Consider the following 26855-nt stretch of genomic DNA (forward strand, 5'->3'; position numbering starts at 1 on the left):
TTTAAGCAAAAATAAAAGCAAAACTCATCTTACAATCACAAAAATTTCAGACTGGAAGGATTCAAAGTGTTTAGTCCAGCCCTCCTTTTAAGACAAGAGTCCTCTGTACAAGCTCCCTATAGAGCTGGCAGGGACGTGAAAGAGTTTGGATACTGGATATGAGAGTCAAACCACCCCAGTGCATATTCTACTATACCACTTAAAGTCTGTGTGACCTTGAGATAGTCACTTAACGTGTCTGTCTCATTTGCTTCAACTAAGTTAAGGGGGGTACATGAGTAAGTGATAATGATAATAGCTACTCCTAGAGGTTATTATCTTGAAAATTTTATGAGTTAACACATGCAAGGCACTTACAACAGGGTCTAGAATGTAAGTGCCAGTAAATTGTTGTGTTTAGTGCCTTCTACTCTGTAATCTTTTAAATTAGGAGTTGCAATGAGTGAAATAGAAACTCGAGGGTGTTTGTGATATGGTTTGTGGTATTACATGCTACGTGATGTGTGTGAACTGATCTCCGAGTAGAACCTTCACATCTCAATGCTTGGGGTAGTTTTGATGTCAGAAGTCATTTTCATGGTTACTACCTCAAGGGAGAAGTAGACCTAGGGAGTCACCATTATCACTTGAGAGGAGAGCTCTGCTAACTCTTACTGAATGCCTTCTATCCCAACTGCATTTAGTCCCAAGGTGTTGTGTCTCTTACCCCCATTCAGCAGCATGATTCACAACTATCTGGTGTACCACATTGCAGTGAAGTCTCATGGTAGCTACCTGGTAAATTAGACAGGAGTAGGGGAGGGCAGAAGAGAGAATTGATGCTTTGATGTATGGCTAGATCCCCGTTGCAGTCAGCACCAAGGCTAGTTCCCTAGGAGCCGTCTGCCGCACTGGTCTTCTCAAAGCCCTGATAGACTCGCAGACAAAGCCTCCTTTGATTTAAAATGTCTGATTATGCTGAGTGAAATAAGTCAAGCTGAGAGAGTCAATTATCATATGGTTTCACTTCTTTGTGGAGCATAACAAATAGCATGGAGGACAAGGGGAGATGGAGAGGAGAAGGGAATTGAGGGAAATTGGAAGGAGAGGTGAACCATGAGAGACTATGGACTCTGAAAAACAATATGAGGATTTTGAAGGGGCGGGGGGTGGGAGGTTGGAGGATCCAGGTTGTGGGTATTGGAGAGAGCACAGATTGCATGGAGCACTGGGTGTGGTACAAAAATAATGAGTACTGTTATGCTGAAAAAATAAAAAATTTTAAAAAAGTAAAAAATAAAATAAAATGTCCAAGACTAAAAATAGAATCTAATAAGGCAAGTTAAAATGCCTTTAAAGAAAGCTGCATCTTTTTCCTCTAAAGAAGTTGTCATTTTTTTTTTTCAGGACAGCAGCAAAATATCCTTCGGGTTGAAAGGCAGTTGGTTTTCTGAAATCTTTAACTCTTTGTCATGCTTATCTTTTTCTGTAATGCCTCCTCTTTTTCTCAAGGCAGGGTAAAGTGAGTCTGCAATGACTCCTGATTGTGTTCTTTAATAAAAATAGAACAGATGTAGTTGGCTGTGGTTTTAGATGACCATAATGAGAAAGTATGCCATTATCACTGTGCAGACCCAAGTGACCATCGTCCCTAGAGTTTAAGAATGAACTTGGTTCTATTGTGGCTCCAATGGAAATATCCCTAACAGATATTACTAGGAAATCCTGTTACCTTAATTCTGAACTACAGTTACTCAGAAAGTTCTGTGATGACTCTTCTTGGTCTTACTTTTTTAGGCCTACTCCTTGCTAACATTTAGTAGCGTGTTCATGCCATAATTAACAATGTCAGGTTCTCCTTTAAAACACTTCTATGCATGGCATCCAGCAGAGTTTACTGACAGTGTATCATAACTCTCACAGACACTGAGCCACTGAGAAGTATGAAGTAATACCTTTTTTACCACCTTTGCACATATTGTTTCTAACGTATTGTCATGTTTCATTGAATGACATGATCTTTGTTTTCTGGTTCTGGAAACATACAAACTAGAAGTCTTTGCTTTCTCAAAAATTGTAATTAGCCTTGAAAGGACAACAAGAGAAAATAAACATATATCCAAAAGATGATATGCTGGTTAATTAATAGCTTTATGCTATAGATAGCCAGCATTCAGTTATTTTTGGAGCTACAGACACTGAGAAACATTTTACCCAATGTAGGAAAATGGTTTGGATATTTGCCTGTTTTTAAATCTTCTTGCTACATCATACTTCAACCACAAAACACAATGGGAAGAATAAGTTGGAGAAAATTGGATGGTAATAAGGATAGTAAAGTGAAGGGAAAGAACTCATTTTCTTTGTCCCTTTCTCTAGGGTGGTAATTGGACTAATTCACCCGGCATTATAATTCTTTTCATTACCTAAAAGCATAGTCAGAAATAGGCAAGTAGAAGACTTGGTTATCTTTTCAGACCCATCATCGTCTTTTCTGTGGCACGTAGTCAAATACATTATCACTCCAGGAAGATGTGCACTGGATCTATTTGTCCCATGGTATGTGCAGCTAGGCACACATACTAAACAGCTGTACCTGGCAATAGGGAATGAGTTACAGAATGCAAGGAAATGTATCATAAAATGTTTCCTCATAAATGAACAAAACTGCTTTTAAAGTATAGTTGATACAAAAGAAGTTGAGAAAACAGGGCGTTTTTTTTTTTTTTTTTTTTTTTTTTTTTTATGAGCACAAGCAAGAAAGCCACTCATTTTTGCTACTGTATTTCTAAATAGCATATAATGATAGAATGATTATATAGTAAATCATGTTAATTACTTTCTTCCACAGCTGTTGTTTTCAATATTGGGAAATTATAATTGTTGAAAATAAGTGTGTAACTTTCTTCCACATTTGCTGTGCTAAATACAAGTAAATGGGTTTTTGAACATCTTTTGTTTATTCTTAGTAAAAGATAAGTTAACTCTAAATTTTCAGAATTAAATAAAATGCTCTAGCTTATATTTACTTATTAAGGTCTATTATTTTATTGCATAGTGAGCACTATATATTTACATAGCACTATGAGTTAGGAGTATAACTTCCCTTTGAGTTACTTTACTTTGATACCGTAGGCAGGTCCAGTGGTTATCATCCTTAACTTATATTCTGCCAAAACATATGTAAAGGGAAATTATGTGTTTATATGACTTATTTATTTTAAATTTGGGTAGTAAATGAAGACATTCACTAATTTCTCTTTGTGTAAGTTACTTTCAAGAGTCCTTTGAACTTGCTGTGGAAGAGCTTGTACTATATTTGCAAAATTAGTCCCAAATATGCTTGGAAGAACTGTGAAATACTTGTACTATATCTGCAAAATTAATTCCAAATACACATTGAAGAGCTATGAAGTACAAGCAATTCTGTTTGGGTCATAGATCTTTACTCTCTGTGATTAGATATCCTTCATGCTCTCATATAGTTTATAGTAATGTCAGTGAGAAGCAATTAATACATCTATATATGGCTCAAATATAAGAGATGCACATTGAATATATCAAATAGAGCTAGTCCTCAGTATAAGATCTGCATTGGAAAGAAGTTCCTCACTGATTATGAAGAAAATGGTAGGCTTGCAACCAAACCTTATAATCAAAGGAGAAACAAAGAAATGGGGATAGGATGAAGAAATGTAAATAGATTATAATAGAATATATATATATTGGAGAAAAATGCATATATGTCTAGGAAACTTTCACAGGCCAGAGTCAATATGGGGAAAACTTTACAGTTTTCCTTGTTTGAATAAAGAGGATATATTTTAACACTTGGCCTTTATGCTGGTAATCTATTGACCTGTAAGAAATTACCTCAAAACTTAATTACCTTAAAACCTCATACACATTCACAGTTTCTGCGAGTCTGGAATGTGGGTCTGGCTTCGCTGCAGCCTCTGCTACAGGGTCTCTCACAAGCTGTTCTGAAGGCATCTGCTCTGGAGCTGCCCTCACCTCTGGGATCAACTGGGGACAGACTGTCTTCCAAGAGCTCTTGGTATTCGTAGGATTCGCTTTCTTGCCGCAGCTTGCCCATTGACAGCTCTCGGTTCCTTGCCATATGGACCTTTTCAACATGGTAGTTTGCTTCACCAGAGCATGCAAATGGAGAAAGCAATACAGAGAGTTTGCCAGGAGGGCAGAAGTCACAAACTTTGGTAACATAATCACCGAAGTGACATCCCATATCTGTTGGTTAGAAGCAAGTCACTAAATCCAGCCTATCCTCAAAGGAAATAGACATCATCCTCAAATAGATAACAGGAACCAAAGATCTTTGGGGATCATCTCAGAAGCATGCATACCATTGCCCTTTATTTTGCTCAAGAACTAAAGGTTGCATAACAGCAAATAAAATCATGGTAAGTATCATGTACATGTGTGCGTGTACATATACATACACATGTGTTTAGATGTATATACATATACATATGTATGTATATGTGTGTTTGTGTGTATGTGTGTATTTATATAGAGAGAGAGAAAGAGACACATTCGTAAATAGAAAGAAGACACATTTTTCATCAAGGCTTTAGATATAAACATTCCAGCATATATTCAACCCCATGAAAAATATGAAGTAGGCAAAAGAATACCTTTCTTCCTTTCCTCTTTCCCTTCTGGGGATCTCTTTATTCACTTCTGAGTTTCCCTTGTCTCTAGGCCCACTGTATACAATTTCTTCCTGCTGTTCCTCAGATTCATTCCTTGCTAGGAAACCCAGATTCCTAGGCACCAGATCTGTCCATGCTTCTTTCCAGTAAATCTCTGCATCCTATGACCTATTTCTTCTTTAAGGGCATTGCTTTCTGAAACGTTAAAATGCATAATGCATCAAAAATATTTGCTCCTGTCATGGCTAGCTGATCTGTGCTCCCTCACAAGTAGCAGAAGCCTGGTCTGAACTGTTTATTTCACAAGGACCTTGTTAAAAGAATGTGTAGGATGGAGATCTAGTGTGTACTCCAAGGTAGAGGGGAAGGTTATTTTGGCATATGAACCATAACCGAGAGTAGGCAGCCACAGACATAGCCCATCCAGGTGCAATCGGCATGGTTTTCTGACATTATGACTCTACCATTTTCCACCCTTGCATTCTTTTTTATGTGCTTTCTCTCCTTGGAATAGCCTTCCTCTCTTGTCTGTTCACTGAATTCCTCTCCACCTTTCACAGTCCCACTCAGGTTTTACCTTTTGCGGTGATGATGTCCCTGACCCCTTGAGGCAGAATCATTCAAACAGCCTGCCTTCTGCCTGACTCATGCTTTGTGCATTATTGCATGCAGCTCACAGCATTGTTATTTGAAACAAGTTCTACTCTCTCAAGATTTTGGTTTTCAAAGGGCACATTGCTTTTAATAGAATAAATTAAGATTTAAAAACAAACTCTCACTGTCCTAGACCCCAACTTGCTTCCCTTCTTGAAATTCTTCTGTGGGATCCCACCCAAACCCATGCAGTCTCTTCTGGCTTTCCTTTATCTTTATTCATTTGTGTAGTTATTTCTGAGCCCTGTTGACTCCTGAAAGTGTCTCTTTTACACATTTCTTTATTTTTCTTCTCCTGTTTCCTACTGTAATCTCCACCCAGCTCATTCCTTCTCTAGACCAAGTGGTCCTTATTCTCTAGCTGATCACCACAAGACTCAGCTCCCACAAACACCTCTTTGGTTAAGTAGTTTTCTTCTCTAAAACACTCATTGTTTCTCATCTAGCTGTGGGATCAAGGCCAAACTCTGTAGCTTATCTTTAATGTTCTTTATGTTGTGTTTCTTAGCAACCTTCATACCTTCAGTTAAACAAAGATGGACTCACTCAAAGTCTTCTTTGATTGCCCCAATGTGTTGGCCAATGCTAAATACGTGCTAAATACCTTATAAATATTGTTGAATTGACAAATAACTTCTGCTTTAATTAGCCAGAATGTAACTTTTATTGAGCAACTGTTTTATGACAGGCTAATTTTAGTATGAGGAAACAGAAGCACAGAAACTCATTACTCACCCAAGGTCACATGACTGGTTAGTGACAGAGCCAGGACAAGAAAGCAGGTGGCTGACATCTAGCACAGCTCCCTTAGCAGTGTGCAGGGACTGGCCCAGGCAGGCATTTTCAGCTTCACTAAAAAAGGGTAAACCTGGAGACAGAAGTAGAGGATTCATTTTTGATAGTAATTATCACACATTTCAGAGATGATTACATTTTTATCCTTATCCCATTGTTATTTTATCCACATTTAGCTGAGTTTTCAAATAATAAGCTTCCTTCTTTGGGGTGTTGTGAGTTTGGGCAGCTTTCCCAACTATTTGAATATGATTAGGTACACTCAGTGTACCCTGGAGTTGAGTCCAGTGTTCCTGTCAGTGTGGGGATGACCCTACAGGTGCCTCCTGCTCAATCTTGTGTGGTTTCATTACTCTTTTCTAGGAATGCAAGGTCAAGGAATAACCAGAGTCAAGGGCTTAATTTTCGAAGGGCTCTTTTCCTGAACTTAATTAAGAGGCTTTAATTAAGGTGTGAAACAGTGTGAAGAGAGACAAAGTCCCATGCAGGTCAGGCCCTGGCATTCAGAGCAGGGGAAGTTTGCTTCAACTGTAGTGTCTTCTGCTTATACTAGCCTCTTGGTGCTACGATTCTCCCACACTTCTGGCCTGTACCCTCTTCTTTTCTTCTCTGTGTCCTGTATCAAATTATCTTACTGTATTGGAGGGAAAACAACTTTCCCTCTACCTTTCTGCAATAAAGTTCTTATATAAAAGGCAGATTGATAAGAGAAAAATGAGTGGAAGTTTTTTAACATGTATACCTTGTGTCTACATGGGAGATACTCAAGGAAAATGGATAACTCAAAGAAGTGGCTTTAGAATTCAGGACTGAATATCATCTTACTAGGGAAAGGGCAGGAGGGATGTAGGGGTCTTAGGGGAGACTGAATGATTTTTAGGAAAGGTGAAGGGACACTTAGAAGAATAGATGGGAGGTATGATAGTGTGACAAAGTCGGGCTGGATGTGGTGTGGGCTTCTAGTCTCCTCCTCTGCACTGAGAGTCAGTCTTCTGTGGCTGATGAGACTCCCACACAGGGAACGGATGACAATTGAGTTGCTTATAGAAGATCTGTCTTTAGACAGATAAGAGGAGTTCACAGAAAACCTCATCCTGAATTTGCCATTTTTCATGTGCCTACAGCTCGGAATAATCAGTATACCAAAGCACTGTATTTTGGGGTGGCACATCTTGAGTTACCTCAGTTATAAACAGTGGAGGCATATTCTGCTACCTTTCACTGTCAATTAATATTTGCTTCAGAATAATCTGGTAAACTATTCACAGTGAGTTGAAATCATAAAAATAAATGGAACTACAACATATTGAGTGCCTTCTGTATACCAGGCACTCTACTATGTGGTTTCCTTATAGGATTTCCATTCTGAATTACAACTCAATAAGGTATGTGTATTTTATACTTGCTAAAAGGGAAGTTAAGTGAATTCTATGGTATCATACAGCATAGTAGAAAAACAGAAGAAATAAAATCACACCTCAGGTTTATCTTCATTCCTATGGCTCGGCCCATTTTCTTCATTAATATATTGTCCTTCCAAGAGTCTTTGTATTTTAGTAGAAAATAATTTAAGCTTACAAGAGAAACCCCATGGGTGACTCCTGAAAATCAACCAGGCTAGAGGGTTGGAAGCCTTTTAGATACCCTTCACTCCTCATACTTCATAGGACTCTTCTGTGGCTTGGTATAATGCCAACCATGAGTTGGTTTCTTTTTAAGATAAAATTTCCTTTCAGTTGCTATAGCTGAAGATTTGTGTTCTTCCTGTCTCCGAATACCCACAAAAAAGCAAACTGGAGAAGAGCCTTAGGAACCTGTCTTTCAAGGGCTTTTGCTAATTCTAGACCCCAGAGTAAGTGATAACATGCTAATGGGAACAAGAACAATAGGAGCACTTGTACAGTTCTAAGTGCTTTACATCCTTTAAACTCTTGTCCTCTTCACACCTCCTATAAGATATGGTGTCTGTCCTGTCCTAGAAGTGAGGATACTGAGATGCTGAGCTTTTAAATCTAGCAGAAGTCGAAGCCTGGCTTTCTGGAACTAGAGATAGTAGTACCAGACATTTTGAACTTCTCCTCTTCATCGTGATCCTTATGCAAATAATGTGTTGTCTCTTGAGGAAGATAACACCCTAATAGCCAACATGTAGATAATCTGGTGGTTGAGGCTTGCCTCCAAAACAAAAAGAAAATAGGACAGCTGCCCATAAGACCTCAGGCTTCTTCTATGTGGCTTTCTAAGTCAACCTGATTGGTAGCCACTGTCTGAATAGGGGGACACTGTGCTCTCCAAGGTGACGTGGGGAGAAGGAAAGTCAGATGTCCACATTCTGTCTGGGCTGGGATATCAGCAGGACACACACCCAGGACAATTGCAGGGAACACTGGAAGACAAGACATGAGTGAGAGAATAGTGTTGTGGACAGCAAATGCTTGAGAAGTTGCTAGGTTGAAAAAATGAGCAAGATATGAAAGGTCAAGGAAAGCATCCTGGAGAGCTTGGATTGAGTCACAGAGCTCAGGAAGGTTTGAAAAGATTCCCCACCTTGCTCTTCCTTGCCTTTCTTTAAGAGCTTTGATTTGCTGCTCTTATATTTTATTTTACCATCTCAGATGACCCCTAGAAATTAAGTGGTAGGTGACAGGTAGTACCTGTTGCAAAGCAATGATTTTGATTATAAAGTTATATTCTGGGGCTTATGTTTCAGCCCAGGAAACTTTTTTTCAGTGTTATTGCTCGCAAAGTGTGGAGACAGGGCAGGGGAGAGGGGAAAAACTTGAACCAAAAAGTCCTGGAGCATGGGGATTTGTCAGTGCAATGATTCTACAGTCTAGTAAAGTGAGGAAGATTTAAACTGTTCAAAAAATTTTTCTTTAGAATCTGCAGGCAAAAATGCTATGCCTTTCTCTGTTCGTTACTAATCAGGCACCTTCAGCTATGTTTCTATTCAAAAAAAAAAAAAAGGAGAATTACTGGGGTTTGAATAATGGTAACCATAGCATATTTCACATTTTGAAGTTTGAATAATTCACCTGAACTTAATTGCAAAATGAAATACTGTATTTGTGCATAGCCCTCTGGTTCTATATTAGGAAAGGAAAGGTATATTATACTTCTAAACCCTGACCCTGCTTTGGTTTTAGGTATTTCCATAATGAATCTGAATACCCAGGGGTTTCCCAAAGAATGTAAAATGCCAGAAGAATGCTCAATGCCTTGAAGGTGGTGAGGATTAATTTAATGGGAAATGATTGCCTTCAGAAAACATGGGGAGGAAAAAAGTATATATAAATAGGTTTTGACATCAGACATTAACAGGTGGTTTTATATAGGCACGACAGTATTGTCTTAGCACTTTGTTAATAAAAATTCTGTAGACATTGTTCATATTATGTTTGTCAGGAAATGTTCATATAAATAAAAATGGAAGATTGGTGTGGAAAGAATATAAATATTGAACACATTTCACACGGCATATCAATCAGTTAACAATGGGGTAGTTTTCTTGCTCTTTGTCATTATTTAATGCAAATTTATGAAATGGAAAAGGCATTATAAATTTGTTATATCATTCTATTACATATTAAAAGGTGTTTTCATTTGAGTTGCAATCCATAAATATTGCATTACTGTATCTCCTTATTTCCTGTCAAAATGCATTTTCTTAGTTAGGTGAGCAGATGACTTCTCTGTGAAGCTGATCACCTTGGATGTGGCCATTAGTTCTGTTCTATTGTCCAGAGTCAGCTATCCTTTTCCTGAACCTTCCAGATGCATACTTCTAAGAAATATAACAAAATCCTTCCTTATACCAAATGTTGTTAGCAACATGTCCAGACTTGGAAAACCTCCTCTTGTTTTGTTAGGATTCATTTTGGATAGTAGTCAGACCACATTTTCTTCTATAGCATTAAGACTATTTAGTTAGGAATTCCAAAAGACCAGTTTTGGGTTTTTTTTTTTTTTTTTTTTTTTTTGTATTATATTGTATTTAGACAAAGGACATGCCAATCCTCTGGGGAAGGCTGCTAAATTATTTCTTAGTGCAGAAGGCCTATGAAGATTTGTTTCCATCAGACTTTGGTCAAACGTACCATCTGTTCAGCTAAAGAGCTGCTGTTACCAAAGCAGGTAGAAATGGGACCATCTTTGTTTTCATCAGCTTTTGTGGTGATGAAAAGGAGGCTGTGTATGTGGCTGTGTTTCCAACTTTCCCAAATCCATTCTAAATCATCAGATTTCATGTGATATTGACTCTTTTACCTCCCACATACCAAGGTCTCTCGTGTATAGGCCTGGGCCTTGAGGTCATTGACATCAGTCTGGCCACTGAACAGATGCTCTGGGTTTATCTGGTTTTATTGGTTGGCTTGGGACCACTGCTTTTGCTTTTGCGTGAATTTTTGTAAAATTCAAGGGCAATTTTTATTTTCTTCCTTTTTCCTTTCTTTCCCCCAACTTTCTTCCCCATTTCCTTATTTTGAACCAGAACAAACACTTAAAGGGATCCAAATATTCCAGGCTCTTTTGTGCCTTTGTACTCACTGTTCCCTGTTTCCGGGTATGTTTTTCTTAAGTTTTCCTATTGGCTAATCCTCCTTTACCTCTGTAGGCTTCCCCCAAACAGTATCAGTTCTTTAAATCTCACTGTGAGGTACCTTCCTCATCTGTTGTTGGGTGTTTCAGTGTTTCACTTTGCCACACTCTGCTTTCTCATGGTATGCAACCTTGGCCGTTGTTAGTGTTGACACACTTGTTCATGCCCCCATGAAATAGTAGTAAGCTCTTTTTTTTTTTTTTTTTAAGATTTTATTTATTTATTTGACAGAACAATAGAGAGCACAAATAGGCAGAGCCATAGGCTGGAGGAGAGGGAGAAGTAGGCTCCCCTCTAAGCAGGGAGCCCAGTGCGGGATTCGATCCCAGGACACTGGGATCATGACCTGAGCCAAAGGCAGCCACTTAACTGAATGAGCCATTCAGGCACCAGTAGTAAGCTCCTTTTGAGTAAAGACCGGATCTTTTATCTTAGTGTTCTTTACACTCAGCAGTGTTAACACCCAATAATTACTAGATTGATTGATGGATGGGTGGATTGTGTTTGGATGGAAATAAAAGTGACTGTCCATTGCTCTGAGAAATGAAGTATGTTAGACATACTGTCCTATCAGAGCTTTACAATTGAATTGGGAAAATTAATTATGTATATAGATTTATGAAGGGAGGCAATATATGTTAAGTCAAACATATGGGGGAAAAAGATAAAGGACTATAGAGAAATACAATAAGCAGATCAAAGCCCCAGGGGACAAGGAATGGTTTGAAGAGGAGGTGACATTTGAGTTCTTCCTTGAGTTTTATTTCTCTTCACTCTTCTTCATGCTACTACCAGAAGGAACCAAGGAAACAAAAAGACTCCAGGAGAAAAATAGTTATTTTTTTAAATATGGTCAAAAGTAGCAACTCTAGAATAAGCTTCCTTATTTCAAATTCTTCCCCTGCTTAGTAGCTATGTAACCTTGACCAGATACTGCAAACAATAGGTTTTTCTTTCATCGAATGGTGATTAAAACTGCGTTATCATAAGAAAACAAAGGGAGACAGAAAGAGATAATTTATGTAACATTCTTACCATGATGGATGGTATACAGTAAGTGCACAATAAGTATTTTCCATTATTGTTTTCATTATCAAAGCCCTTTCCCATGAGGTGTATCTGTTTTTATGTGCACTCATTTATTATGCCTTACTACATAAAGCAAAGCCTGTTATGAAAAGGAACTATGCAACAAAAATCCTCTTAATGTCTTATTAGATCGAACGATATAAAACTCATTTTACAGATCAAAAATGACTAAATATCAAATTTCTTTCATATGGTTCCAACTATACATGCATACATGTATATATGCATATATATATGCATTTACACATTTAGAATCTTGCTTATAAGTCAGAAGGTCTTGAAATGGAAAAATTAAACATGAGAAAAGTTTGCGATCTCATGATCCACTAATTTCAAGTGGCAGTCACAGCAAAACTGTACTTTGGCAAAGAGATTTAGGGGGTCCACTGGAGTACAGTATTAAATACCGAATAGGTAAGTCTTCCATTTCAGTAAGACCTTCATGCCCAGATCTTAATATCAAGTCTAGGTCGCAGACATGGTCAATAACTCATTTCCATGTTTTCCTGGTTTTCACAATTTGCCAAACCAGAGATTTAAGCCTAGTGTAGAGAATACAGTTCAAATAAAGGTTATGTGGCACCTGTGATGTCCTGCAGAGACAGCACACCTGCTGAGATGCAAAAATTGGTAGAGTCTGATGAGATGTATAGGTTAGGTTCAGAATGTTGCGGGAATCCATTCAGATATGTGGATTTCCGGTGACATTTGAGCTGATTCTTAAAGGATTTGAAGAGCTTTGCTGGGAGTAGAGGGGAGTCACCTTATAGAAGGGAATATAAGAAGAAGGTCTGGAGGCTCGAAGGAGTATATTGCAAGAATGAATGCCACATGGCCAGGAATGACTGCACAGATAGTATGTGAGGAGGAAAAGGGGGGAAGTAAGGCCATAGGAAGAAGGAGGTGTTTCAAATGCCTTGCTCTGTGGTTCACTCATTGTCCTGTATGCAGCAAGAATGGGTACATGCAAGGTTTTCAACTAAATTATTGAAACAATAAGAATGATTGTTTGAAGAAGATTATCCATCCCCACCTAACAGCATATGGGGATGGTAAAGTGCCTAACTAGATAGGAGAACTGGTTAGAAGACTTTCAAAGAAGTTTAAGAACAGGAAATGAAACCTAGTATAGGGAGGGACATTGGTCAAGGAAAGAGGAGGGTATTGAAGAGAAAGAATTGGCAGCACTAGGGAAGTGGTGGAAAGGAGAGGATAGTTGAAGAGAAGCTGCAGACCCTTCATTCCAACTGACTAGGGATGATGATATGAGTATCAGTCAGGAAAAGAGACCTGTCAGTCTACTTGCTGTGCAGAGGGATTTAATTCACAGAAGTACCTGCCTGCAAGACAAACAGAAGCTTCCAGGAGCAAAAGTCAGGGTGCCTCTATTAGCTGTCAAGATCAAGCTGGGCTTGTGGTCCAGTAAGGAGGTTGCTGATGCTGTGAAAGGTGGAGAAACTGTGTGAACTGCAGCAGCTGTGCAGCCCAGAAACAGGTGACAGACAGGGAGCGCAGAGTCCAGCCAACTGTGGCAGACCCACATGGTCTGTGCCACCGTTGGCAGGGGAGGAAAAACATATGCTGCCTTTCAGCTTCCAAAATATTGTGAGTGCACCTCATTCACAAAACAGAAAGCTGGCAGTTGGGTCTGGGAAGAAGCAGTTCCCGGGCTTCCTGATGCTGAGCCAGCGGGGAAAGCATAAGAGAGGCTGGCAAGGCTGCCCAGGGTCCAAGAGAGAAGACAGGACAGGGAATAGAGCCTAGGGACAATGTAGTGATGGGCAAATGCGTATTAGGTTCTGGTGGAGCATCAAGTGGAGAAAGTCTGGAAAGCCAGATGTAGGCTTGGAGATTTAGATTTGGAAATCTGAAGCAAAGGAGGAGGTACATATGAGAATGGAGAGAAAGGTGGACAGAGAGAGAGATAGGCAGGAGAGGGAGAGCAAAGACTGAGATCCTGGCCATGAGGTATAGTGGTGGAAGAAGGAGATGCCAGGAGGAAGCAGCGAGTGTTCAGATAGTGAAGAAGGGCACCTGAACAATGTAGTCAGAGAGGTCATAGAAATGAAACTTTGAGAAGGAAGAGGTGGCCAATGCAGGCAAATTGCTCAACCCAAAAGACTCTGAAAGCAGTATTAAATGTGGTGATTTCAGGTCCGTTGATGATGAGAAACCACGCTGAGCATGGTTGTCAGGACAGAAGTCAGATTAAAGGCAGTTGTTGGGGTGGATTTGGTGGGGAAACACGTGAAAGCAGAATAGATAAACTACAGGTGGTAAAGGGTAAAGGGAAAAGATGATGGATAAATTGCAAAAGGAGAGTGGGGACAACAGAAGTTTCCATTTGGAGGAAGTTTATGTTAGTTTGACATTTGATGAAAATAGGTGCTCTTGGGACGAGAGATGTAACAGCTGTCCAAAGGGCAGGTTGGGAGCAAAGGTCCAGGAGATACGGGGAAAGATGGAATCCAGGGTCCTGGTAGTAGCCGTGGCAGAAAGGGCTCCGATGCCTCCACATCTATGAATGTTCTAATTGGCATTGGCACTGAGATGATCATGAACATATCGAATTCCCCCAGAGAGTATAGTGTTTCAAAGCAAGGACAACAGCATTGTTTCTCACAGAGTGATAATCATCCAATCTATGTGCGTAAAAAACCTGGAAATAAGCATCACTAAAACACAACAAAGTCAGTGTGGAAACAAACGTCCTCCTGTATCGAGGTGCTTCCTGCCCCAAATAGCTACATTTACTAACTGTTGGGTGATAATGACAACTTTCTGTTGCAGGCTGTGGTTGTGGGCCACACTCATACATAAAAAGAACATCGACATTTGAGTTACGCAACTTTACTAATCAATTTCTTGACTGTAGAAAAACTGCGATATCATTTTACAGCCCCTATTATAGCCTAACAAGAGAGAGATAATTAAGTCCTAGGGGACTCACGTTCTAGCCGGCTGCAGAAGGAACCCTTTCCCTCTCCTTCCCAATCTGGAAGAAGTCTCTGCACTTCACAATTAAATGTGCTCCTCTTCTTTGTATGTGGGAGTCAGGGATGATTGGAAGAAAGTTTAATGTGCTGCTTATTACTTGGTTTCTGACATTTGTTTAGTGTGGGTTTATAGTCTTTGCCAATATGACAATAAAACCACATGGATGGACAGGAAGCCAAGGTCCTCAGTTTCTTGTGTTTGTATGGAGGGAGCAGGAAAAGGACTTTGACCATAGATCTAAACATTTTAAGGCAGCACAGATTTAAGATAAAAGACCGTTAACATTGTATATATCTATGCATGGTGTCATGGTATTTTCTAGTAGTTAAATCAGCATAGGGCACAGATGACCCTTGAACCACAGGGGTTTGAACTGCATGGATCCACTTACACATGAATTTTTTTTTTGATACAGTGCAGTACTGTAGATGTATTTTCCTTGTGATTTTCTTGATAACATTCTTTCCTCTAGCTTACTTTAATGTAAGAATACAGTATATAGTATGCATAATATACAAAACATGTTAATTGACTGTTGTTATGATTGGTAAGGCTTTTAGTCAACAGTAGGCTATTATTAGTTAAGTTACACAAAATCAAAAGTTATACATGGATTCTCCAGTGTGTTTGGGGGGAGTTGGTGCCCCTAGACCTTGTGTTGTTCAAGAGTGAACTATGTTATCACTCATCAATTACATTTCAAAAATCTTATCACTTGACAGATTGTGAGTGTTTATCTTTGCTTAGTTTCTGCTATTTTTTTCTTTTATACTAAATCTGAAAAGTGTGCTTCTGTCTCCGATATTTTTACTTATCAAAGAAAATTTATTTTTTGAAGGTAGTTTCAATATATAGGTTCTCTGCCTTCTCCCTCCAAGTAACCTTGCTTTCATTTTGTAGCATTGACAATTCAAGGATAAATGGACACTATTTTGGCCTAAAGTCACTGTATTTTTCAACATCTATTTCACTGGGCAGGAACATGCAATAAAAGTGCTATATAAAACTTGTATTCTATGATAAGAAATACTTTAAGACAATTGGCTTTTATTTAATGTCAACCTTGTGGCTGGGGAATTTTACAGTTATTGGTATTAGTTTTATCAGAGCAGTTTGTTTTTGTTTTTTTTTTTCTTAGCAACAGATATTCTGATATGGCTGTTCTTTGTTTTCTCATAGACAGCCCAGGCTAAGAAGGACATACACTAAATACTGGAGAAAACCTAAATACCTCAAATTATTGGGAGAAAATATACACGTATAGGGAACATAATGAGACAGGGAAGCATTACCTAGAGGCTCTGGTTGACATTGTTTGAAATGTATTTAATAAACTATTATGACTCAATGAAGGTAACTTTCAATGTACATAATTCAGTTGGAAAAGCCTTAACTGATCTGGCTAACAATGATGTAAAATGCTTTGCCATTTGATTAAAATGCCAACACGTATACAAAACTAAAATGGAGCACTCTTATTTTCAGTTGACCTGTAGACTGGTATGCACACATTTAAAGTATATTTCTCATTAAGAAAACTCATAATAAGCAATATACAATGACAAACCAAATCAGTAGTTGTGTTTGCAAATCCCTTCTCTGTCAAGCCAAATCTTATTCATTTCCCAAAATTTAACCAGGAGCAATGCCTCCCAAGAGCCTTTCTTAGCCTCTTATATCTCTTTACCTCCATGACATTTTCTTCTGTCACTGATCACACTGTATGGTAACTGGTGGTCTGCCTGTGCCCCACACTCAGCAGTTTTTCTTTACTCACGTTGCTAATTAGAGCACAAAGCACATTGTAAACATGATTATCAAATAAAGGAATATATAAATGAATGAGGTGGTAAATGAGTGAATGAATAAATGAGAGAATAATTATTCATATCACAGAAGGTGTTATTTTTAAGTTTTCTGCCATTGGAAATAAAATTAGTTTCATCTAAATATGTTTTTCCCTCTGTTTTTCAACATTGTATATACCCCAAATGAAGTAACTCCACAGTTTAGGGAAGTTCCACACACCAAGGTTAAATTGATTCTGCACTGCATGATTTGGGTAATAGAAAAAGACATGAGGGACATGTGGGTGGCTGAGTCAGTTGAGCATCTGACTCTTGATTTCAGCTCAGGTCATGATCTCAGGGCTATGTGATCGAGCCCTGGATTGGGCTTCATGCTCATCGTGGAATCTGCTTGAGATTCTCTCTCTCCCTCTATTCCCACTCACATGCATCCTCTCTCTCTCTCTCCCTCTCTCTCTCAAATAAGTAAATAAATCTTGAAAAATAAAAATTAAAAAGACAAAGACATGAGATACACACTGGAGCCCCTAACAAGCTAACAAAATAGTTGTAAAACTAAGAAACCTGGACATAAAATTTTTTTATGATATTTAACAGTGCCACTAGTATATGGGTAAGTGTTTGGGGGAAGACATGAGAATAAGACATAGATTCTCGTGGGTTAATGTGTAAGAATATGCTTATAAAAGATACAGATTCCTGGCCTCCACTCCCAGAGATTCTGATTTATTGGGTCTCAGGTGGACCTGGGAATCTGAACTTCTAATGAGAACCCTTGGTGATTTCCTGCAGAATGTCCCAGGAAAATAATTTTCAGTGGACTAGGGAGAGATTTTATGGGCCAGAATTATCAGGAAAGTAGGAGTGGGGACTTAGTCTGGAGCCTGAAGGATACTTGGATAGGCAAGGAGGGAAAGCAGTGAATCTCCTTTTCATTATGATAATTGGCAGAAACATCTCTATCCAAATACTAGATGATTATGATGATTGACAGAATGCATTCTTATGACATCCCAGTGTTGTGTTACTCTGGGAAGTAATATGGAAGCCGTATTACTCTGATGCTTCCTTTTTTGTTTGTTTTTAATCTAGCCTAGAAACAGATTTTAAATTGACTTCTTTTCCCCAGTTTTCACTTTTTACCTGCCAAATCTTGACAAGTTCCTACAGTTCAGAATTTCTAAGAATCAAACATGCCTGTTGTTGCCATACCTTAAATTGTGATGATATTTTAAACAAGGACTATTGGGTGAAGAGTAGTGAAACATTAGATGTCTCCATCCACTAACACCACTAAGAAACCATCTCTTCCATTTTCTTGCCAATAAAACTTGGAAGGTTACAAAAGTTTTGTGGACATGCAGGCTGTTTTTCCATGTTGATAGATATTTACTATAAAATGAACTGCGTCAAAAACATGACTAACCTCTGTAATGCTAAAGCTTGATAGTGTGTTCTTCAAAGCAAAGCAGACTTTGAAGGTATTTGTTTGAAGATTCCTTAATCAGAGGGAACACATTTGTGTCATTCAGAATGCTAAGAGAGACTAATTGCAAAGGCTGGCAATCAATTTGGCATGAATGAAAGAAGGGTGACAATCAGTACCTCACTGGGAAGTGAGAGGAGTTTCAATGGCAACAACTCAGTTGCCTAGCAGAGGGAGATAAGTAGCACCTGGTAAGAAGAGACCAACAAGATACTTCTTGTCTTTCTTGAGTTTGGGCACTGCATTACCTGGAGACAACTTTGTGCAGTCACACAGGCAAGGTAGGCAGTCACTGGGAGGTGGTTCCACGTATGTCTTCAATTCTGACAATACAAGTATGGAAGACATAATATTAGCACCAGTAACTGGTTCTCTTCACCTTGCTGGATTCTCAGAAAAATAAATTTACCACCAGCCCTAGCAATTAGTTGGTCCATGTGACTAGTTCTGACCATTCATCTCCAAATTGAAGTGACACTTCTGGATTGAGGCAGTAAAGATCCCTACAACATTCTCCAGTTTCTCTTTTCCCAGCTATGATGAAGGCTTCATGTTGAAAAGGTAGGGAAGCCTAAATACTTGAGTTATTCCGTTGACAGGGAGATTATAATATTTAGCATCTAACCAGGATATCTTGGGAGTTAAAAAAAAAAAAAAAGAGTTGTTAATAATTATGCCAGCACAACAGAGATAAACTGGACTGTCTTGGGAAATAAGGACATTGAGCCACTCTACCCCTGGAGGATAGTTGGCTGTCACAAGTGCTCAGACCTTGTGACAAAACGAAATCTATTTTATTTTTTTAATTTTTTTAAAATTTTTAGCGGGAACTTTCTTTTTTTTAAGATTTTATTTATTTGAGAGAGAGAGTGAGAGAGAGCGAGAGCACGAGAGGGAAGGAGGTCAGAGGGAGAAGCAGACTCCCTGTGGAACAGGGAGCCTGCTGTAGGACTCGATCCTAGGACTCCAGGATCATGACCTGAGCCGAAGGTAGTTGCTTAACCAACTGAGCCACCCAGGTGCCCAAGAAATTTACTTTTTAAGTAAGAGAGCTGTTGGGTTTGTTACTTGAACATATCCTGTTGTATCATGACTAACACAGTAGCTTATCCTCCAAACCTGTTGTTGTCTGAAACTTTTGGGGAGAGGTACTTTATCTCTACCTTTCTGAAAAAAGACAAAGAAGGTCGGTGCCTCCATAAAGTCCTAATTTGTTTGGCTGATACTCCCAAGGAGCCTGTTCCCTGCCCTTCTCATGTCACTGCCAAAAGATCTAATTCAAATTGTCTTGATTTCTGAAAGAACTATCTTTAAAACCACAGTAAAAACAAGCACCAATGTATATAACATTTTACATTTTGTCTTAACCTCTCTCTGGGATAAGGAGAACTGGCATGAAACACCCATTTTGTAGACAAGGATGCTGAAGCTCAGAAAATGTGATTTTTTTTTTCCTAAGTTACATGGCTGGTAAGATTATCTGCCCCCAGACCTAACTCTGCCACTTTAGGGAATACCAAGAACTGAGATATACCTACTGTGTTATGCCACAGGAGTTAGGTTGGGAGAAGATTTGATGAACACCACTTCTCTGCTTGTACTATGCTTTTGTAATATCTGCTTGCTTGAGAGAAGCCATTCTGAAATATTGTGGATCAAACGTCACAAGAAGTATGTGATTTAAAGAGCAAGCCCAGTGAAGAATGTCCTACTGGCCTTCATGAAGCTACAGAAGCCAGTTTTATGGATTCATAATGTACTTCTTTACATCAATTAAACCATTTTGTCCAGAGACTTTAACACTACAGTTTGATTCCATTTATGGCCAATTGGATTTTCCTGCCCTTCTCCAACACAATCACCCTCCCCCAAGAAAAAAAAAAAAAAAGATTGCTGCCAGTTACTTACTATTCTGCTTTGTACATTATTCAGATCCAGTGTGACTGTTGGTTCTATCTCTGTAAGCTTTAATGACATAACACTTGTGAAGGTTCAAAAGAAGAAAAGCTCTTTAAGGTGTAGAAAATGAGACTCAAATTCAAGATGAGTTTGCCAGTGAGAACCAGGTCTAATCATTTCACTCAATTATTAATTTTCTCTGGGTCAAATACCAAACAGATCCTGAAGCATGAGAAAATAGAATATCATCTGTTTGGTGTATTCTTTGGGGTTATAACTGTCTGATGAGGAGATAGTTACAACCCTAGAGAACGATGTAAGGTCTGAAACATGGTGAGCCTCATTTTGAGTATCTAACATCATTATATTGCTGTATTTAAACTTCTAAGAGCCCAGTGGATATTAAGAAAGAAACCGTGATTGTCTGATCCACATTGTATTATTCTTTGACTAAGGTAAAATGATAAAATTCTCATTTTAAGAAATAGGAAAAATGCTGCTCCAAGTTGCTACATTAGTTTTATAGAACAGAATAGCCTCTGATTAAAATCCAGTGACTATTCTCATGTTATATGCAATTTTTTTTTATTTTTCATATCAACAGTGGCCAAAAAGAAAAAATACTGAGGGCTGATAATAAATTAAACTGCTATCTTCAGAGTTCCCCTAATATTTGAATACTGAGCTATAAAGATCTATCCCCCAAATAATACATTTATATTAAAAGTACTTATCTTGGCAATCCAAAGTCTTTTCTGAGTCATATCAGACTGAAAGAACGTTTGTGCTTTGGACTACTCAAGAAAATTTTTGAAAAAAACTACCTCTGGGTTTATTTGTGACAATTCATTATTTCAAAGAATTCTTTTAGGACACATAACAAGGATAGATTTAGAAGTTCAGTAGGTTAGCTCCTGAGACTAGACATGGGTGGTTATTTGAATTGTTAACTATTAAACATGATCATCATAATAATTAACAATTATTGCCTTAATTAAAACCTTTATTCCATTAAGGAAAGTGACCTGTTTTGTAGACCTCTTAGGGATTCTTGGGATATAGTGCAAACCCTGCCTTCAAAGTGTTAACTAGGACAGTGGAAACTACCAAGCTACACTTCTTTCTGACACTCACTTGCACATGTAGCTTTCTCCCTCTGTCTCTTTTTCTTTCTGGATGAGTGTGAACTCTATAGTCACATGAATCCATAAATCAAACTCCATGTTCTACCACTGTCAAGCAAAAACATTTGAGATTTGCTTGTTGACATTCAGGTAATTCTCTTCAACTCCACATGGAGAATGGACTTCCCTGAGCACCTGTCTCCGCTTCCCTGCCTTCTCCATGTCTGCCTCCCCCCATTCAGTGAGCTCCTGTGCAGAATCAGCAGGAGCCTGCCTACAGAAAAATTTACGGCACTTTCTGCTCACATACACATGGCCCTGAATTGAATATGATGCAGTAATTCAAATTGGACTAGCACCTTTCGATCTGTTTATGAATGGTGTTGCAGCCCCATGAGTGAATTAGAGCACTGTGGTTTCTGGGCAACAGTATTATTCTTGCAAAATTTGTGCTGAATTAAAAATATATATCATCTAGGAAAGAAATAAGAGATTCCAGCCCTCCGACATTTATCCAGAGTGAGCTTCAGTTTCAGGGCACTTTTCAGTTATCTTCACTGTAGATTTACTGTGCCTAACCAGTGCAGCAGGGATAAGCAGAGATCAGGTTAAGAACATCAAAGTCGCAGCTGACCTGGGGATTGTCCCTGCTTACATGCTTAGATGTGGTAGCTTCTAAGTGAGGAAACTCTCATTTTCTGAGAAAACGAGTTGGTTCAGTTGGGCAGAATCCTATACTAAACCAGCAAAGTTTCCACATGAACAGTTTCCTGTTAGAATTGAAAATTAGTCGGCTTTTCTCTCCACTCCAAAGCTTGGAGAAAGCTTTGCACTGCAGTTAAAATGGGGAGGTAGGATAGGTTGTTGAGCAAAGCAATGGGAGTAGAATGGGAGAAAGAAATTGAAAGCAAATGATATGGGAGGTCATGCAAAATATGTTTTTCATTAAGATAATTCTATCCTTTCTGCCCCACCAGTGGAGCAGTGGACTGCCTGCACAGAGGTTAGTCAGCCAGGAGTCCAGTGGCTTTGAAGTGTAGCCAGGCTAGGGACTGAATGTAGAACCCTGGTCTCATTAGGGTACTGCTCCAGCCCTCTAAGCTAACGAGCTTACACATGAAGCATGCTGACTGTGGACTGCATATTCAGGGTGACAAAAAGAGCAAGGAGTTACTATTTCTGGGAGATGGTTGGTTTGTTTCGCTAATGACCAGAAGGCCAGCATTTTAGCCCCAAGTGTCACAACTTAAGATGTACTCCAGTCTTATTGATGCCTTTCATTTTTCACTACTTCTCTCTGGCCACTTAGACTTACATATAGGTCTGTGGGGAAATGAAAAGAAGCCAGGAAATGGATGAGGGAAGAAACTGTTAGATTCACTCATTCACTCAAAAGGAATTTACACACCACCGATCCAGTAAAAGTAGCTATGATCAGTTGCTGGAGATAAATTAAACAAGGCAGAACCACGGACCTAAAGAAACTCAGAGATCATTAATTAACAAGGCAGAAATGAATGGGTTATGGTCTTGCAACCTCTAACAGAAAAGCCAATGAGGGAATATTGAGTAATTTCACTGTTAATTTCATTATTAATGTATTGTATGATTAATCAGTGAGCACCCATTAGAGTATTTCTTAAAATGGGACTCAGTTCAGCTTTCAGTTGAAAGAGCCCCATCAATTATCAGTTTGAGTTGCAGAGAGTGGCTTCTTGTTTTGCCTTTACTTTCTTTTATTTCTGTCAAAAATGAAGTTATGCTAAACTGAGTCTCTGATCATGGAAGTCACAAAAGAACACTTCAGTCTAGCATTCTGATCAGTTTCTAGTGTGTCATTAGGCAAAAACTCTTACATTTCGACCTGTGCTATCTGAAATACACTATTGACATATGAATTTAGTTTCTTTTCTCTGACTTGTGTAGGACTTAGTTTCTTAAAAATATTATACTTTAGAACTTGCTACATCTCTCCAAGTATAATTTTGGCCTATGTCTTTTTAGTTGACAGCCACTTGACCGGTATGTAGGAAAAGAAAAGACTTTAGTCACAGTTTAGACCAAAAATAATTAAATACATAAAAAATAACTGGAAGACATTGATTAAGGGTGGTGTTAAACCAGTCAGCAGTTTAAAAAAAAAAAAAAACCAACAACAAAAAAACCCAGCAACAACAACAGAGAAAAAAGAAAATTTCTTCCTAGACCTGGCCTGGAAAAAGGAGTCAGCTTATTTTTAGGCACGTTTGGAAAACAGATTATAGAACTGTTCTATGTGAAGACACATCAGCTATCAAAATAATAAAATGAAGTAAAATGTCAGCAGGCATCAAATGACAATAGATAAGCCTTCACAGTCTTTGATTTTCAGGAAAAAAAATAGAGATGTTTGCTAAATGAAAACTTAAAAAAAATGTCATCAGGGAATAAATAATAATGTCTTCTCATCAGGTTCAAAATATTTTCCCTGTGACCAGATTCATAAAAGTTATGAAAGGATGAGACAACTTAATTTTTTACCAAAGGTTGGGATGGGTCTCAGTAACTCTGTTCTAAGCTATAGCTTACAAATGTAATTGGTTTTAATTAATGATGAAATAGTGCCAGAAAAAAAATGTTCACTGTGTTACTGTGGGTCTTGGCTACTTAAGAATTTAAAAACTTCCTGCCCACCTCTTTTCTTTTTCTCTTTTTCTTTTTCTTTTTCTTTTTCCTTTTCTTTTCTTTTCTTTTCTTTTTTTTTTAAATATAAGGCCAAGAAGAATGGGGAAAGGTGAAGAGATGTTTTTCTTTTTGATCTAACAACTTGTGCATAGAACTTTTAATTATACAGAAGGAATAATTCAGCAAGATATACACTGACAGAATTATATTTTAACTTATTAAGAAAAGACAAAATTTTATTTTCACTGAGTCTAACATTTGGGACCCATTTAAGAAATGTTTATAAGTGGGGCACCTGGGTGGCTCAGTGGGTTAAGCCTCTGCCTTTGGCTCAGGTCATGATCTCCGGGTCCTGGGATCCAGCCTTGCATCAGGCTCTCTGCTCGGCAGGGAGCCTGCTTCCTCCTCTCTCTCTCTGCCTGCCTTTCTGCCTACCTCTGATCTCACTCTGTCAAATAAAAAAAAAAAAAAAAAAAAAGAAAGAAATGTTTATAAGTGAATGAAAACCAGATTAAAATAAGAAAGACCTGCAGCTTCTGTGCTAAGGTGGGAAGAAAGTAGATGAGTATTTAGAAAACCAGAGCCCAGTCCTTGATCCGTCCTACACAAACTGCCTGATCTTGGGCAACTCATCTCCATTATCATTACTTTTCTTATTGATGATAGATCTGGCAGACAGCATGGAAAATCTACTACCATTGGAGAGATTGTCTTTGTTTTTTTCACACAGTAAAATCAAATATTAAAAATTGGCTCTGATCATTTAATATTTTAGAATCTGTCCCTTCTTCACAACTGTTTTTTTTTTTTTTAATATAAATTTGGTTTGTCTTTTCTACCAGACCTTAAGCACTTCCCAGGTCAGAAATGGTGTTTTTGCCTTTTTGGGTTCAGCATCCATAGATGTTCACCAAGGTAACTCTTCATTAAGAGTTAAGATTCTTCTTCATTTAAAATCATTTCCTGGGGATACCTGAGTGGCACAGTGGGTTAAGCGTCTGACTCTTGGTTTCCATTGGGGTCATGATCTCAGGGTCATTAGATCAAGCCCTGCATTGGGTTCTTTGCTCAGTGCAGGGTCTGCTTCAAATTTTCTTCCTCTCCCTCTCCCACTGCCACTCCCACTCGTGCTCTCTCTCTCTCTCACTCCAATAAATAAATAAACATTTGAAAAATTAATTAATTAGTTAATTAATTAATTAAATATTTTCCTGGATGTAAGTAAGGCCTAGTGTAAAAAGGCTGCTCTCTCACAGTCAGGAAAAGTGGTTTAGTCCTAATCTACCCAACTAAAAATGCTGCTATGAAGAAGCCCTTGAACTTTCTGTGTCTCTGCTTTCTTAACTACTGCATCGATGTAATGATCTTTTACAAATACATTATAACGGTTAATAGATGAGCGTTCTTTGACAGGTTGGAAGTACTATTTAATTTTGTTGTTATCATTAATAACACAAGACTTATGAAAATATAGGGAACAGATTTTGCTCTCCTGGCTGGATGCACAGGAGATAGGTCACATAAATATAAGTCACAAAGCATTCTTTTAGCACTCATAATGGTGTCCCCTGTCTTCTGAAATCCTGAGTGTGTCTCGGTGCCATCCCCTGTGGAGGCAGAATTTCCCTAGTTACAGTCCGGATTTGGACGAGCCCAGATTATCTGTGATTTCCTCACTCTGCTGCTAAGTAGTTCTATCATATTAGATCATATTAGAAAGGTTTGCATTTTGAAATATACTCCTTTGGTTACTGTAATGGTCTTGCCACTTCATGGAATTCATTGGCCTCCTGGAGCCCTTAATTTGCCATGCTAGAAGCTTTTAGTAAAAGAAAGAAGCTGGATCAGTCAACTTTCCCTCAAGTCTTTCAAAATGGTAAAATACAAGCTTCAGAATAGGACTAGAAGAAACAGCCAACTCAGGTTCTGGGCAAAAGAGCACTCACTGTGTTCACTGAATTTAGTTCAGGTGTCCTCCTAAGAGCCTGGTCCATGTATCCTCATGGATGGGCCCCATGGACACGGTCATTCAAACACAGAATATACATGGTCAGCGTCTGGCACAGAGTAACTACCTAATAATTTTTTTAATGAATCAACAAAGCATTCCTATAATAGCATCTGCTGAGTACCTACTTGATCTATAACTGAGGGAGGCATATACAAAATCTGTGACATGGTTCTGTACCAAATACTGTAATTTACTTCAGGAGACAGAACATACATACATGAGCTATTTGAACATTAAAGTGGGGAATTTTTAAGTGATAGTATGAATGATATAAAGAGAACAGCTATAAAAATTCAAAGAAATGGGGGGCAATGAAGATGTCTCTTTGGTACTGAAACTTGAAGTAGATTTTTTTTTTAAAGGTTTAATTTATTGGGGTATCTGGGTGGCTCAGTGGGTTAAAGCCTCTGCCTTTGGCTCAGGTCATGATCCCAGGGTCCTGGGATCGAGCCCTGCATCAGGCTTTCTGCTCAGCAGGGACCCTGCTTCCCCCCCACCCGCCGCCGCCTCTCTGCCTACTTGTGATCTCTCTCTCCCTCTGTCAAATAAATAAACGAAATCTTAAAAAAAAAAAAAAAAAAAAGAGGCTTTAACCCTGAGCCACCCAGGTGCCCCGTTGAAGTAGATTTTGAAAGATGGTTGGAAATGAGAAGATGCAAGGGTTTGGCATTTCAAGAAGTAATAACAACATGAGACAATGTCTGGAAATGGAAACGGAAATGGGTGTGTTTGTTTTACTCTTTACTTTTGGGCAATGGGGGATGGGCATTGGAAGTAGGTATATGAGACAAGATAGGATTATAATATACAATATACATTGCAATATAACCTGTAGAAATACTAATTAATGTGCACTAGGATGTATGTGTAAAGATGTGTATTATTTAAAAGAGTAAAAATCTAGAAGTAATTTAAGTTCCATCAGTAGAGGAAGGGTTAAATAATTTATGATGCATTCATATCATGAAATACCAGGAAGTAGCTAAAAAGAATAAAGTAGATCTTTGTGTGCTGACAATGAAAAGACCACCATGGAAAGATGTAACAGTGTGTTAACAGTGAAAATGCATTCATGT

General features: G+C 38.5%; 1 protein-coding gene across 1 annotated transcript in view; it reads left to right on the top strand.

Moving 5' to 3' along the window:
* Positions 1-26855, top strand: part of NCKAP5 (NCK associated protein 5) — a 915059-nt gene that overhangs the window by 557437 nt on the left and 330767 nt on the right.

Source organism: Lutra lutra, chromosome 3, assembly GCF_902655055.1.
Source record: "Lutra lutra chromosome 3, mLutLut1.2, whole genome shotgun sequence".
Taxonomy (NCBI): domain Eukaryota; kingdom Metazoa; phylum Chordata; class Mammalia; order Carnivora; family Mustelidae; genus Lutra; species Lutra lutra.